Raw genomic sequence first — 15,433 nt, 5'->3', positions numbered from 1 at the left:
TGAGGCTCAGAGAGGTTTAAAAACCCTCCCAAGATCACACAGCGGGTAACGGGCTTGTGTGACGAGCAACTACATTATTCTATTAACCCCAAACCTTAAGGACCCCCTCCTGTCCTGCGGCCTCCCGGCGGCCCTACCAGGGACAGGAGCCACGGGGGTGTGCGGACACGCCTCAGGGAAGGGAGTCCTGACACAGAAGACCGAGAGGACAATTATAGGCAACAGGTGCTCGCGAGCAGTTTGCACGCGGCGCATCAGCTAGGCCGGCGGGGATCACAGCGCGTGACAACCGGCCGCGCCCCCGCGTGCACCGACGGCAAGCATTTCTGCTGGTCTGACAGCATATTCGAGGTCAGCGGAGGGGGGGGGGGGTGGCCCCGAAGATTGTGGCTGACGCCACTCCCACCCAGGACTCTGCTGGGGCAGCTCGGCTCCACGTGTCTCTCACCCCCCTCCCGGGAGGACACGGCCAAAGGCGTGAAGACAGGGAGCGGTGAAGAATCAGGCCCACGTCGGCCTTCCAGCCCACCCACGGTACCTCTGGCACAAATCAAGAGCACAGGAGGGCACTCACTGGGCCGGAGCTCTGAACTCCACCACCACTGACAAGCAGGGTCAGGGGCCGAGTCGCTTCACCTCTCAGAGCCTCAGTTTCCCCGTCTGTTAAATGGGCCTCTGTGCTCCTTCCCTGTCGAGAGCCAGAGAGATAACAGCCGCTTGTGGGAGGTGTCATTAGTACTACTGACCTCACACCTGGGCCCTATGAGCAACTCCTGCCTCTCCCTTTTGTTCCTTAGGAGACAGAGCCGCGTTCCCAGCAGGCCTGAGGGCCCAGGTCCCTGTCACCAGGCTGGGGCATGGGTCTGCAAAGGTTTGCTTCGTGGCAGACCAGGGTGAGGGATGTTAAAGGCAGAGAATAAACCCAGAGCCTCTTCCCAAAGCATCAACTTTCCCTGAAGATTGGGTAGGAGGGAAAATAAAATAAACCCACCTATGCTGTGAAGGAAGCTGCAAAATTCAGATTCAGCTTTCTGGATGAAAAGATGAGACTTCTGAGACATTTCGCGATCTGATGACTCCTGAGTGCTAGACCCCAAATCACTGCTCTACTGCAAACCCAATGGGTTTTGTAAATAAAGTTTTATTGGAACGCAGCTACGCCATATGGCTGCTTTTACGCTGTGACAGCAGAGCCGACTGCTTGCAGCAGAGACCGTATGGCCCTCAAGCCGAAAAGTATTTACAATCTGGTCCTTTACAGAAAAAGTTTGCCAACCTTGATCTACCAGGATTCTTTGATGGAAATGTTTGAGGAATGCCTGCTATTCTAATACTTGAGGCAGGTCTGGATGCGAGGATCTGCATTTCTAACCAGCTCCTAAACCACGCGCTGCTGTGCTGGTCCAGACCACCCTCTCTGAGGCTCAAGGATCCAAACCATGGAGTCAGGACCCGGCAGCACAGGGATGTAAACCCAAGCCTCTAACCACCCTAGGATACTGCTTCTCAGAGGAATCCTTTCGAATGAGTCATAAACCCCATGAGAAGTTCCCTTCTGCATCTGCCTGCCTGCAGGGAGACCTCCAGGACCCAATCCAGTTTAGAAGTTTCCAGATTGCCTTGGTGTCCAACAACATATAAATGAGGAACTAAGCCCCAAAGGGAAGAAAGCAGGCTGTGGGGTCTCTTGCTCTCTACTTGCCTAGCTTCCATACCCTCTCCGGAGGCCTGGAGTCTCATCTCCCAGCCAACCCGCCCCTACCCCTCCTACACCCATGGTCTGGGTGCAGCCTTATGCCCTGATGGAGGGGCGGGACTTGTGCTCCAGGCCTGGCCAATCAACACACTGCATCCCCTTTCCCAGCACCACAACTGGTCCAGGGATGGGCAAGTGACCCGAGGCAGGTCCAATCAGAGAGCGGCAGGACTTCCGTGGGAATCCTACCAGAAAGCTCTCACCCGCCCCTCTGCTGGGGTTGAGGATGAGTAGGTGGGAGACTACAGGAGTGAAATGGGGGTAAAGAGGAAGAAAGAGTGATTTCACACTCCAGGTATATTTGACAACGTGTGGAGACATTTCTGGTTGCCATACCTGGGAGGTGTATGGGTAGAGGCCAGGAATGCTGTCAAACACGCTACTGGTGCTTTGGGCGGCCCTCATAACAAAGAGTCGTTGCCCAAAATAGAGCCACAGTTGCAAATCCTAGGCCAGGGATTCTGTAGCCCTCTTGTCCCTGTGGGAGGGAGAACCTGGAGCTGCTGCAGGCCCCTCAGAGCCTGAGAATGGCCCCTCACACTGGAAGGAAGAGCCAAGGGTGGAGAGAAGCCGAGTCCTGGATCCAGCTTTGCCTGAAGCTGCTAACACTGCTCCTGGACTTTTGCATTTTGTGGCCCAGTCAGTGACCGGCTTCAGCCTGTTGGATGAAGTCCTCTATCACCTTTAACCCCTCACAGCAACATGGAAGCAGACTGGCCATATGTCCCTGTCTCTGTTTTACAGATGGGCAACCCCAGGCCAGCGAGCCCATGGGACTTACCCAAGGTCACACAGCAAGCCCCGGGGCATATGCCAAACTGGTGTTTGTTCGGTGACCTCACACGGGACAAACCTTATTTTTATACTAAACACAGCTCCGTGGAGCAGAATGCCAAATTCACATTAATTTTTGAGATAAATAGAACATTTCAGAAATAGTCTGTCGTGGTAGCGACTGCAGCTGAGCCCAAGCTATCAGGAGGAGTTAGGGGTAGCGTTGGAACTAGGACCCCAGTGCTCTGACGCCCAGTCCAACCGGATTTTGCACCCCAGCCTCCCTCACCTTCAAGTGACCCTCGGGGGATGACAAAACTCTCTCTAACGTGGCTTTTCTCGGCCTTACGGCAATCCTGCAGGCCGGGCTGTTGCTGGACCAAAGTGGGCCCGCTCCTTGTGCGCTAGAGGCCGACGACACCAGGTGGAGGTCGCTGGGGGATAGTTTCCAAAGCTGGGGCTCCCCAGCACTCCTTTTATTAGGGCTTGAGACGAATATTCAGAGGGAGCTTTAACAATCTGATGACGCTGAGGTAATTGTCGGGGAATTTCTGATTCATCTGGGCAGGCGTGCTTCTCAAACGTTTCTTTTCCTGTTCCTGTAACTCATTAGTTGGTTTCTTTTTTTTTTTTTTTTTAGATTTTTTTAATGTATTTATTCCTAAGAGACACACAGAGAGAGGGAGAGACACAGGCTCCATGCAGGGAGCCCGACGTGGGACTCGATCCCGGGACCCCGGGGTCACACCCTGGGCCGAAGGCAGACGCTCAACCCCTGAGCCACCCAGGTGCCCCATTAGTTGGTTTCTAAAAGATGACATCGACAGGCAGAAGTTTCGAGGACTCTTCTGAGCTTAGGAGGTCAGTTCTGAGTTCAAGGGATCCATCCTGAACTCAGGGGGGTCAAGGGGTCTCAGTGGTGACAGGGCCCGGATGGCGACCAAGAAAACTCAGGCCTGGGAGTGTCTCATGTCCGAGACACGACGTTCACTTGAGCCCGTCTTAATGGTTAACGTCCACTTTCTTCTCTGCCTTCCGGGCTGTGGTCACAGAGGAAGGCTGTCTCCGCAGAACCTGGCCTGCCTGGCCCTGGGCTCTGACCGCAAGCAAGGAGACTGAGAGTCTGAGGACGAGTGAGGAAACCGTTCATTTTCTCCACCCTTCCCCCCACCAAAAACAAGGGGTTGACTGCAGGAGCAGATCGCCAGTGGCATCAAGTAAAGGGACTTTGAAAACAGACCAGCCTAGGTTGACATTCCCGTTCTGCCTTAGAGGCCGTGTGACCTTGGGCAAGTCACTCTACCTCTCTGAACCTCCGCTTCCTTGTCTAATACGTGGAACCCTCTTGCAGGGTCTTGTGAAGCATAAGTAAGCCCTGCAAATACATCTGACGTATATGCGGTGTTTGGCAGGTGTCACCCCCCTTTCTAAGAAGGTCTTGCCTTGACCCCATTTGGAAGACAGAGTTATTGGGGAAGGTGCAGACTGCTGTTGTCTTGGGAGCAGACGGTAAAACACCCGCTGATCCATCCCATCCAAGCCCTCCCCTGCCAGTGCTCGCTCTTCCACCCCATGGCCAGAGCTGCCAAGCCCCAGTTGTGCGGATCATCCTGTGCTCCTCTTGTGTAAGCGCGTTCCCTGTGTGCTTCACGTCCTCACCACCATGATGGGCAGGCCCCGGGGCCAGAGACGTACGTGACTCATACAAGGTCACACAGCGAGCCACAGCAGAGCCTAGAACAAAAGTCTAGGCCTTTTGTTCTAGAGCCTAGAGCAAAACTCATAATCTCAACCTCTGCACCATTGACATCAGGACCAGGATGATCCCTTGTGAGGGGCTGCCCCGTGCATCGTAGGATGTTTAGGGGCCCCTCTCGTCTCTACCCACTACGTGCCAATAATGCCCCAGGCCCCACTCTGACAACCAAGAACGTCTCCAGACATTGCCAGGTGTCCCCTGGCCGGGAATGCCAGCCCCACTGAGGACCACTCGGCCTAGAGTGCTGTTTGTTCAGCACGCCAACCCGACCCTTTCTTTGAAAACACAACTCCAAGGACCAACACCAATATTTCTCTTCTTTCTTTGATACACAACATAATCTCTTGAAAGCAAATAGAACCCATATTTCAATATCCACGTTTGGCATCTTTTCCAAAGCCTTTCCAGGGTGACAGGTGGGAAAAGAAATGGGAAAAGAAAACATTTGAACATAGGCACATCTTTTCTATGTGACTTTGAGAAAATCCCCGTCTTCTGTCCTCCTAGGACCTCTCTGGCCTATAAGCCCACTCACAAAGCCCGAGCCTTGGGCAGATCCACACACACACGGGACTCCTAAAGACACACCGTGACCAGGGCCCAACCGCTGCCTACCGTGGTGGCTGGAGGTAAGCCCTGTCACCCAGAGGCACTTTCCCAGTCCCCCAGTGGGTTGGGGAACCCCTCTGCCCACACTGGACTCAGTCCTGTGGTTATAAGAAAGCTGGATTAAAGTCCAAAGAAATAGAATAGGATTCTATGATTTCTTGGGATCCTTTCAGAACAAGGATTTTTTTTTTCTTCTTTGGGGTTTGGGAATGCAGCAAGTGTAGGTTATATTGTCTGGATAGGTCACTACTTCCTGAACCCCAAACCCTTTCTCTTTTTAGACCTCTTAAGCTGTGGGCTCCCCACTTACGGGCCCTAACTGCCCAGGGTGGTGGGAGGTGAAGATGTGAAGCCCAGCAGCTGGCCCTGGCAGGCGAGTAAACCCACTCTCCACTTCTTCCCTCCCGGCACTTACCTACCTCACATCATCCCTTTGCTTCCCCACCACGGGGTCTAGGACACCGGCGTGGATGAGGAATAGTGGAGACTCGGGAGGGCGGGATGGGAAAACTCACGGAGAAAATACATTTCTGTGGCTTTGGACAATCTTGGGGATGGAGAGAGAGGCGCCTTCTCCGGCTTCCTAGGGCACCGCCCGCACTCCACTCCCCCTACTACACAAATTCCCAAGTTAGAGGCCTACCCTGGCGACCAAGCACAGGCACTGCTGTCCTGTGAACCATTCACACCACCTATGCAACCGTCCCTCGCTTTAGGGACCCTAAAGGGACTTAGGATCGGTGCTGTTTATGCAAAGGACTTCTCGACTACAGGCAAATCGGTGTTACCAGTTGAACATAAATGTTTCCTTGCAGGTGACATCATCATAGTGATACGGAGGCTACAATGCGAGGAGCGTGGACACTAGGTACTAGGACCTGTGGGTGGTGGGACTCCCCGAGGGTAGATGGAGGCTGACACTGATGTAAATAGAGTAAAATCTCGCTCATCTGACATGATTGGGACTGAGTAAGTGAAAAGTCGACAAGACAGAAATTATTACAAATTACATGTATTCTTATGACATTTTTTAAAGATTTATTCATGAGAGACACACAGAGAGAGGCAGAGACACAGGCAGAGGGAGAGGCAGGCTCCATGCAGGGAGCCCGATGCGGAAATCGATCCCAGGACCCCGGGGTCACGACCTGAGCCCAAGGCAGATTCTCAACCACTGAGCCACCCAGGTGTCCCTCAATGTTTTGTTTTAATTTAAAACTTGGAGACACATGTGTTCCCCCATCCTTTGAGTTCTTCATTATCTGTGCTCCGTAGACCACCGCCATCATATATCACCTGTGATTCCACTTCTTCAGCACAATGACTGCGGGACACTCAGGAAGCAATGTGCGCCAGCCCTTCCAGATTTTTCCAACCTTCCTTCCCAGGCTTTCAGCTTTCTCACAGACACCTAATCCCACAGCAATCTGTTAAGGTCACGGTTATCCAGTCTCTTCCAAGCGTTTCACTTCGTTTCCGCCTAAATCACAACTCACTTTTTGAACTCCCGTTTCATTGGCTCCACGCTTAATCAATTTACAGAATGACAGCGTGAGCACAACTGCCAGAAGCCACTTGGGGACCGAGGGGCCGAAAGGGGCCGAGTGGACAACCTCCACTCAATTAACCAGCCTCTCAATTAAGAGAGCCTCAGTCTCTCTTAATTGAGCTGATGCCTCCCTGCGCATCACCTGGCCCCAGGGCCTGCGCCAGCTCTCCTCTTCTCAGGCCCCTGCAGTAATTCTTCTCTGGGAGGTGGGGAGAGGAGCCACCTACCTGCCCCTCCACCCCCAGAGCAGAGGTCACCTTTGTGCTGAGAAGCCCCTGGTGCTGCCTGTGACTATTGCCCCACCCCCTGGAGCAGCTGCCACGTACAAATGTGTCCTTGCCTTGGGAACCAATTAGTCTTGGAAGAGTCTCTCTCCAGTCCCTGCTTCTGCTGCCCTGGGAGATTTTTGTTTTTTTCTGTGGTGGGTGGGCAGGTCAGGCGGGGTGGGGATTAGGATGAGTTAAGCGAGACACTCTGGGGCGAAGTTTAAAGCGGTACCACCCAACCCAGTAACCAAATGAATAATACTAATGTAGGTTTTTTCTAAGATCTTATTTATTAAAAAAAAAAAAAAAAGATTTTATTTATTCATGAGAGACACAGAGAGAGAGAGAGGCAGAGACACAGGCAGAGGGAGAAGCAGGCTCCATACAGGGAGCCCAATGCGAGACTTGATTCAGGAACCCCAGGATCACGTCCTGGGCCAAAGGCAGGGGCTAAACCACTGAGCCACCCAGGGATCCCCTAATGTAATCTTTAAAATCAAACTTGATGCAGGCAGCCCTGGTGTCTCAGCGGTTTAGCATCACCTTCAGCCCAGGGTGTGATCCTGGGGTCCCGGGATCAAGTCCCACATCAGGCTCCCTGCATGGAGCCTGCTTCTCCCTCTGCCTGTGTCTCTGCCTCTCTCTCTCTCTCTCTCTCTGTGTCTCTCATGAATGAATAAATAAAATCTTTTTTAAAAAATCAAACTTGATGCAAAAATAACCCGTGATGAACAAAATGCCAATATTTTAAACAAAGCCAGGATTCATAGAACTTAGCTCAGCAGTTCCTGAGAGGCCTCTCTATTCCACACTCACCCAAGATTGTGGTCCTAGGTTACAATCCACCAGGCACCCGAAAATAAGTGCTGGGTGCTTGAGAATGAAAGTAAGGTGCATGGTTTCCAAACCACGGTGCTGGGACCAGACAGTCTGGTTTCAAATCCCTCCTCCACCACGTAACCAGCTTTATGACCAGGAGCAACTCAATTTGACTTTCTCAGTGGGTCATACTAAAAATATCTAACAGCCGTTCTGGCACGGACTATACTGCACAAACTTTTGTGGGTTGCCTTGAGCTTACTCATCTGTGAAATAGGAATAATGATAGTGCCTCACGGGTTGGCTGTGATGATGATGTGAACTGACCCACATTCTGAGCTCAGGACGGTGTCTGGTACGTGGTAAGTGCTCACATGAGCAAAGCATTAGCTTTGGTTTCATCATCCTGAGAGCCCTGCACGGTGGGTATCAGGATCTCTGTTCTCCAGATAAAGTAACTGGGGCTCCCCAGGTCACCCAGTTAGCCTGAGGGAAAGCGGTGATTTACATTTGGTTCAATCCTTGCCCTTTTGGCCGCACGTTGCTGCCCACAAATAATATCTTCACAGATTATTTCAAAATTTCACATCTGTAGGCTGGTTTCAGCCTGCTTCCTTTCAGGTATCTTTTTTTCATTTTGCCTAATTTTAAGCATTTTTTTTTTTCAAAAGTCAATTCACATAAAGCCCCTTAATGTCGAGCAAACAAGAAAATAGTAAGTGGCAAAAAAAAAATTCTTTTAAAGGAAAAAATGACAAGTGGCTAATCAGAAACAAAGATGCTCAGAGAAAAGCAGGCATCATTCCACTTTCCCTCTGTAGTCCCAGGAACGCTGTCGAAGCAGGGGACGCTCGGCTGTCACCTGCTTACACCTCCCTCCTCTCTGCTTGGCCAAGGCGGTGACGTGAAGGGAAAGGAGACGGGACGGCTTTGCCAGAGACTTTAACGGTGCCAAACGCAACTGCCTTAAAGCTCCATCTCACACCTAATAAACGACCAAATCTAAACGTTTGGTTCGAGGAGCTGTACGAAGTCGGGGACACTCCCGCTTTATGTTCCTACAGTGGATCAGTGTGCGGGGAGGGGCTAGAGCAAGAGGCGACGGCATGTGCGGGAAGAGATCAGACCCTGGCCTTGGTGACTCTGCTTTCATTCATTCATCCGTTTACTCACTCACTCATTCATTTGCCACTCACACACTCGTTCAACCGGTTGAGTATTTATTAAGGATCCACCATGTGCCGGGCACCTGGAATGCAGCGGTGGAAAAAATCACAGGGCCTATGGTAAAGGGGGAGTGAGACACAAAGCAAGTGAATGAATCAAGTGATAACATGCTAGGTCATGACAGGGACCATGATGAAGAGTAGAGCAGGACGAGAGGACAGGAAGGGGTGTGTGTGTGTGGACATGAGTGTGCCCCTGTGCACACACAGGCTGTTTTTCAGATGACGGTGGTCATGGGAGGTCCTCGAGGCAGGTCACCTTGAGCAGAGATTTGTAGGCCGTGAAGGAGAAAACTGGACTAATACTGGGAAAAGAATATGCCAGGCTGGGGATCCCTGGGTGGCGCAGTGGTTTGGCGCCTGCCTTTGGCCCGGGGCGCGATCCTGGAGACCCGGGATCGAATCCCACGTCGGGCTCCCGGTGCATGGAGCCTGCTTCTCCCTCTGCCTGTGTCTCTGCCTCTCTCTCTCTCTTTGTATGATCGGAGATTAAAAAAAAAAAAAAAAAAGAATATGCCAGGCAGAAGGAACAGCAAGTACGAAGTCCCAGAGGCGGAAGCGGGCGTGACGTATCCACAGGACCTCCTGGAGGTCAGTGTGGCTGGAGTGGGTGCCAGGGAGCTCATGGGGGGCGGGGGGTCCTGTAGGGCCTTGAAGGGCAGCAGACGGTTTGGGTTTTACACCGTGTGAAGGGGGAAACCACTAACGTCTCAGAGCAGAGGAGAGATGGAATCAGACTTACATTCGAACAGGATCATGCTAGCTGCTGTGTTGGGAAAACACGGAGTAAGGGATGGGTTGGGGTGAGGGCCAGGAGACTAGGAAGCTAAGATGAGGGGTGCAGGGTGTGGCATGAAGATGGTTGAGGCCAGCAGTTGAGGTTAGAAAGAGGGGTACGGGGCACCTGGGGGGCTCAGCGGGTTGAGCATTGGCCTTTGGCTCAGGACATGACCTGGGGGTCCTGGGATTGAGTCCCGCACTGGGCTCCCCGCAGGGAGCCTGCTTCTCCCTCTGCCTGTGTCTCTGCCTCTCTCTCTGTGTCTTTCATGAATAAATAAATAAAATCTTAAAAAGAAAAAGACAGAGGGGTACTGTTCTCTGCACATATTCTAAGGGTGGAGCTGGTGGTGCTGGCTGCTGGACAGGAATGAGGGCTGCAGAGACAGATGGGCAGCAAGGACAATGCCAGGGGTTTTGGCCTGAGTAGCTGGTAAAGTGAGGTCACCCGTTACCGAGACGGGAAAGCCTGAGGGAAGAGCAGGTTTGGGCAGGGCACCAAGATTGTAGTTTTAGACATAATTAAGTTGGAGGGATCGGCCCTCAGGTAATAGCTCCCACGAAGGTGAAAATCCCAACCATTTAAGTTGTGGAAAGGTGTTTGAAGCACTTATTTTTAAATAGTGTCTATTTACATTTTGGATATTTTGTTCATCGTGGATTTTTATGTTAATTTTTTTGAATATTGCATTAAAATGTCATTTATCCGATTACCAAGTTTCTTGGCGCTCCCTTAAATCCTGCCCAGGAAGCAGGTGCCTCGATCACCCCACCCTAGGCCTGCTCTCAGGGGCGGGCACTGAAGACCTGGGAGGCCTGCCCTCGGCTGCCAGAGCACCTGCAGCACAGCTCTGGGCCCGGAGCGCCGCCTGCTGCATCAGGTGACGCCAGCCGCCAGCCCCCAGCCCGCCAGGTGCATCTCTGCAAGTTGGAACCTGGGCAGGGCACTGCGGGGGGCTGTGGGGAGGAGAGACCCATGTCCTGGCCTCTTGGGGGTACTAGATGTGGCTCCCGGATCTAGAACTGGGTTCCCATTAGTGACTTGAATGACTTCTCTGAGCCTCAATGCCACCACTGGCAAAAAAAATGTTTAAAAAGGAGACAATTTAGTGAGGATTAAATGAGAGGATGTGTTAAACGGCCTGGCACTTGCTAAGTGCTCGGTAAAAGTGAGTGGTCACCATTACAAAGACCCACAGAGTCCGGGGGCACCTGGGGGGCCCCAGTCGGGTAAGCATCTGAGACTTGATTTTGGCTCAGGTCATGATCTCAGGGTCCTGGGATCGAGCCCCACATCGGGCTCTGCGCTCAGTGTGGAGTCTGCTTGTCCCTCTCCCTCCCCTCACTTGTAGTCTTTCTGTCTCAAATAAATAAATGAATAAATAAATTTTTTTAAAAAGACCTACAAGAGAAAGAAAAGGCTTTGTGATGTTCATTGTTCACCTGTCCTCCTCCCTCTCTATGAGCCCCTCCCGCTGGAGTTGGCTGAGCCGCGGAGAGAGTGGGGGATGACCCCGGGAAGTAGGGGAGAGGAGAGCCGGGGTGGAGGGGAAAGGTCCTCTGCCCAAGAGAAAATTCGGGCAGAATCAACCACTCCCTCCGGTCCTTTCCCGCTGTCATGGTGCAGACCCCATCAGGGCACATAGCCCGCCGCAGTGGAGAAGCAGCCAGGACTTTTTGCAAGGCCTGGGCTGTGCCTGCCTCAGCCCTGAATCTCTACCCCTAACTCAGGGAGGGACACCGAGTAGGGCCAGGGGATTCCTGCTGGACCATCAGGCTTCCTCTGTGATCGCTAGTCCTGAGATTTGGGTGCACTAAACAATGCAGAGCCGTGGGTTTGCTCACGCCTTCATTCTGTAAATACCTGTTGAGCCCCTACTATGTGCCAGGCCCCGTTCTAGGCATCGAGGAGACAGCAGTGAGGCACACGAGGCCCCCAGTCCTGTGAGTTTAAGGCCACCCCTAAGCCTGAGCAGCTCGTTGCAGCTCAGGGGACACCCCTTTCTATTCCCATGCTCCTAGGACCCTGGCATCTGCGCCCAGCCACCTGGGTCTCCCATTAGGATGGTCTGGAATGTCGAGGTGGCCGGCCCTCCAGATACCCTGCACTCCAGGATGCCCTTCCAGGGCGTTCTCTGTCCACCATACAAACTAACAGCACTTCCCCTGTGCCTGGCACTGTCCTAAATGTTTTCCCCAGCTAGTAAACCAGCTTATTTACTCCTCACAGCAGCCTTCAGCGAGAAGCAGTATTATCATCCCCATTTCACACGTGCGGAAACCGTGACCAAGAGAAATTGCAGAACTTGCCCAAAGTTACAGATGTAGAATGGAGCCTCAGGTGAGGCGTGATGTAGCAGGCAGGCCTTCAACACCTTTACCATCGTGAACATCATCTCCCCGCTGGAGTCAGAGAGCGATCTTCCCTTTCCCCTGCCTCCCCAACGCCTTCCTGGAACCCAGAGCTGCCCCCTCTCCCAGTCCAGCGAGCGGGTCTGTAGTCCCAGAAGGGCCTCCAGCCGTCCCTTCAGATCTGCATAGTTCACCCACACGCACAGCCGCTCCTGCAGCCCCAGATGCCGCTCCTGAACGGCTGCCCAGAGAGCTCACTCTGCCAAACCTTCCAGAAGACTCCTCACCCCAGACCCACAGAGAGCAGGACACCCTGTGGCCGTAACCCTCAGCCTCCCTTCATCGAGTCAGCCTGCAGGGATCCAGCACTCACAGAAGGTACGGGGGTCCCCGATGCATAAGTTGGCCCCTGCCTTCAAGGGGACTTGTCAACTGGGTGAGACACACAGACAAGACACAGGAAAGCTATGAAATGACCCAGCGTGTGTCAGGGAAGACCTTGAGAGATGGGGAGGAGGCGGGGGGCAGAGAGTGGAGAGGGTGCTCTCCAGGTCAGGTGCCAAGACAAGGGACTGGGCACAGCAGGGACAGTGGTCCTGGGGCAGTGAGCAGAGCAACCCAGTGGGAATAGAGGTTATATGAGGTGTCACTATGGGAGGGATGGCTGAGAACGTGCATCAGAACCGAGGAGCCCACCAACACTAAGGACCTTCACTGTCTGTCCCATCCATTGGCGTCACTCTTCTGGTTACCTATTGCTGTGTAACAAATGACCCAAAAACGTAATGACCAAAAACTGAATGGGCTCAACTGGGCGGTTCTCACGAAGGGTCTCTTGTGAGGTTGCAGACACACGGTGGTGGCTGGACTGCATCATCTGGAAGGTTTCCTTCCTCACCTACGGGACCCAGGAGGAGGGGTCAGCTGGGGCTGTTGTCCAGACCACCTAGGCGTGGCCTCTCTGTGTGGCTTAGGCTTCTCCATGGCTCAGAGGCCTGGAGAACAGGAATCCCTGGAGGACCAGCCCGGAGGTGCCTCGCTTCTCATGACCTGGTCCCAGAAGCCACATGGTATCACCGGCTCCTGGACCCCAGCTCTTGGAGGACGGAGTGCCCATATCACATTGTGACAGCACCTATGGGATGGGAGATGTCGCAGCCATCGTGCAAAATACAACGTGACAATCACAGCTTCCCAGATGAGAGAGTGACACAAAGGAATGAATGGCAGCAGATGTCAGGGTGGAAGAAAGAGTAGAGGCAGAAGGGTTTCTGATGCGAGCATCTCCTTCGGTCTTCTCTGCCAGACGCAGAAAGTATATGGCCGGGGCCGACATCACCAAGCAATCGTGGAAATTTTTCCCGACCCTGGACAGAGTTTCAGAATCCTCATCAGCACAGCCAGGCAGCCGTGGCCGATCCATCACAGCAGACGTAGCAAGACAAAACCGTATTGTCTTTTCTCTTCTGAACAGTCCCATGAAAAGGCTTGGAGGAATCCAGGGCTCCGAGCTCCACCAGGGACAAAGCACAGCCCTGGGGTTTGAGCCAATCCCTTGTGGCCCCAACAGAAGGAAGATTCGCAATCAGCCTGGCCGCGGAGCGGGTTCAGTGATGCCAGCGGGAGCTAGATCAGAAATAAAACTGGGGCAGGAACAGTCAGCTCTCTCCTTGTGCTCTATCTGCCTCTTTACCGACCCGGTAACGACACTGCCCAGCTCCAACTGGCCAACCCTGACCCACAGGAGCCAGCTGGGCTGTTTCCTACCCAACAACTATGCCTGTTACACGTCACGGACTGGGGAAGGCTGCCGAGTACGTGGGTGCCAGGAGTCCAAGGCTCGGGCGGGGAAGGAGGCCACATCACCCCCATCCACTCAGGGGCTCTCTTGACATCCACCACCCCAGGGTGTCTGGAAGGAGTGGTGGCTGCCTTGGAGAGACAGGAGAGCATAGACTGATAAGAAGTCAAACTGCCTGGGTTCGAACCCCACCTACGTTTCCTCTTCTCTAAAATGGACCTGAACCAGACCAGGACTCTTCCACAATTTTAGGAGCCAGAACAAGGGGGGGTTGCGTGTGGTATTTGCGACAGAGCCCCAGCCACCCCGCCCGCCAGAAAAGGGAAAGCTAGCCTGCGATTTCATTATTTTGTTTATTTTGCAGAGAACTGTTCAGTGGCATCAAACCAACACTCTTGTTTTAAAATCAAGTATGAAACCACAGCCATGAGCAGGTGGTCACAGGAGAAAAACTACACCGTCCAACGGGCACTGTCAAAACAAGCAGGTGGCTGCCTCGGAGTGTCACTAATACGCGCCAGCTCCTTGTTCTTTTGTCTGTCTGCTGACACCTCTTTACTGTTGAGTGGTCATGGGCACCGGAGATTCCAGAAAAGTTTGTTGGGAGAAAAATGTAAAACCAAGAAGAGTGTGGCCCACTAATTCACAGTGGTTTTCGTTTGCTCAGTTGGGGGAAAGCCATGATTCCATTCGGGCAGAGGAAAATCCGAGTCCAGGTTTCGAGGTGCCCAGCCCAAGACCGGCCGGACAGAAGGTTGCTTAGGGCCTTTCCAGCCCCAGCTGCTGCGTGAGTCACCGTGCAGCTGGTCCTGGCAGCACCTGGGGGACCCAAAGCAGGGGCCGGGGGCAGTTGTCCCTTTTTGTCCAGCATTAGCTGTTCCCAGCCACCGACGCAGGCACGACAGAGCTGGCCACGGCCGAAAGCATGGCCAGATGACCGAGGGGATCAACGGGGAAGACAAGCCCGAGGCAGCTGGGCTGAGGCCCCTGCTCGTGTGACAGCAGCCAGGACCGGCACATGTGCCCAGTAAGGGGCTCCGGGGCCGGCCCTGCCCAGCAAGCAGCTGTCTTCCGGTGCAGGCTGCCCCAGCAGCTGCAGAGGGCTGGTGAAACCTTGCGGTGCTCCAGGGGCGTGCTGGGTGCAGCCTGGAGCCACCCACCGTGCTTGGGAGCACCCGCCCGCACAAACCCAGACCGGGGATGAGCCCAGGTCAGGAAGCAGCCAACAAAAAGCACGAGCAGGGAGGTGATGGGAGACAGCTGGCCAAGGGCAGTCATCCTTTCAACAAATGTTCACGGAACGACAGCAACACATGCGTCTTCGGCATCTACCAGCTTAATGTTTATTTTTATCTTAGAAAGTAATACGTTGTCTTTGTAAGAATATTAGAAGAGCAAAGGAGTGTATCAAGTAAAAAAGTAAGGTCCGCCTCATTTTACATCTCCAATTCCACTTTCCAGAGATAATTACCATTAACAGCATGGGGGATGGTCTTCTGGACTTTATTTCTATGCCTGTATCAAATACCTATATATGTACATTACTATAGAATATATTCTAATTTCAAAAAGAGCATGTCACTCCTCACATTGTCCTGCAACTGAGCCTTTTTACTGAACATTGCACCACCTTTTGCATGTCAGTCCCTCCATCCAGGTCATCCTTTTGGACTGCTCAATAATATTCCATTTTAAGAATATAACGAAGTGATGCTTTTCATCCGTTCCCTGTTGCCCTCTCTCAC

This window comes from Canis lupus, chromosome 2 (genome assembly GCF_011100685.1).
Source record: "Canis lupus familiaris isolate Mischka breed German Shepherd chromosome 2, alternate assembly UU_Cfam_GSD_1.0, whole genome shotgun sequence".
Lineage (NCBI taxonomy): Eukaryota > Metazoa > Chordata > Mammalia > Carnivora > Canidae > Canis > Canis lupus.
Note: the sequence above shows the minus strand (reverse complement) of the source record.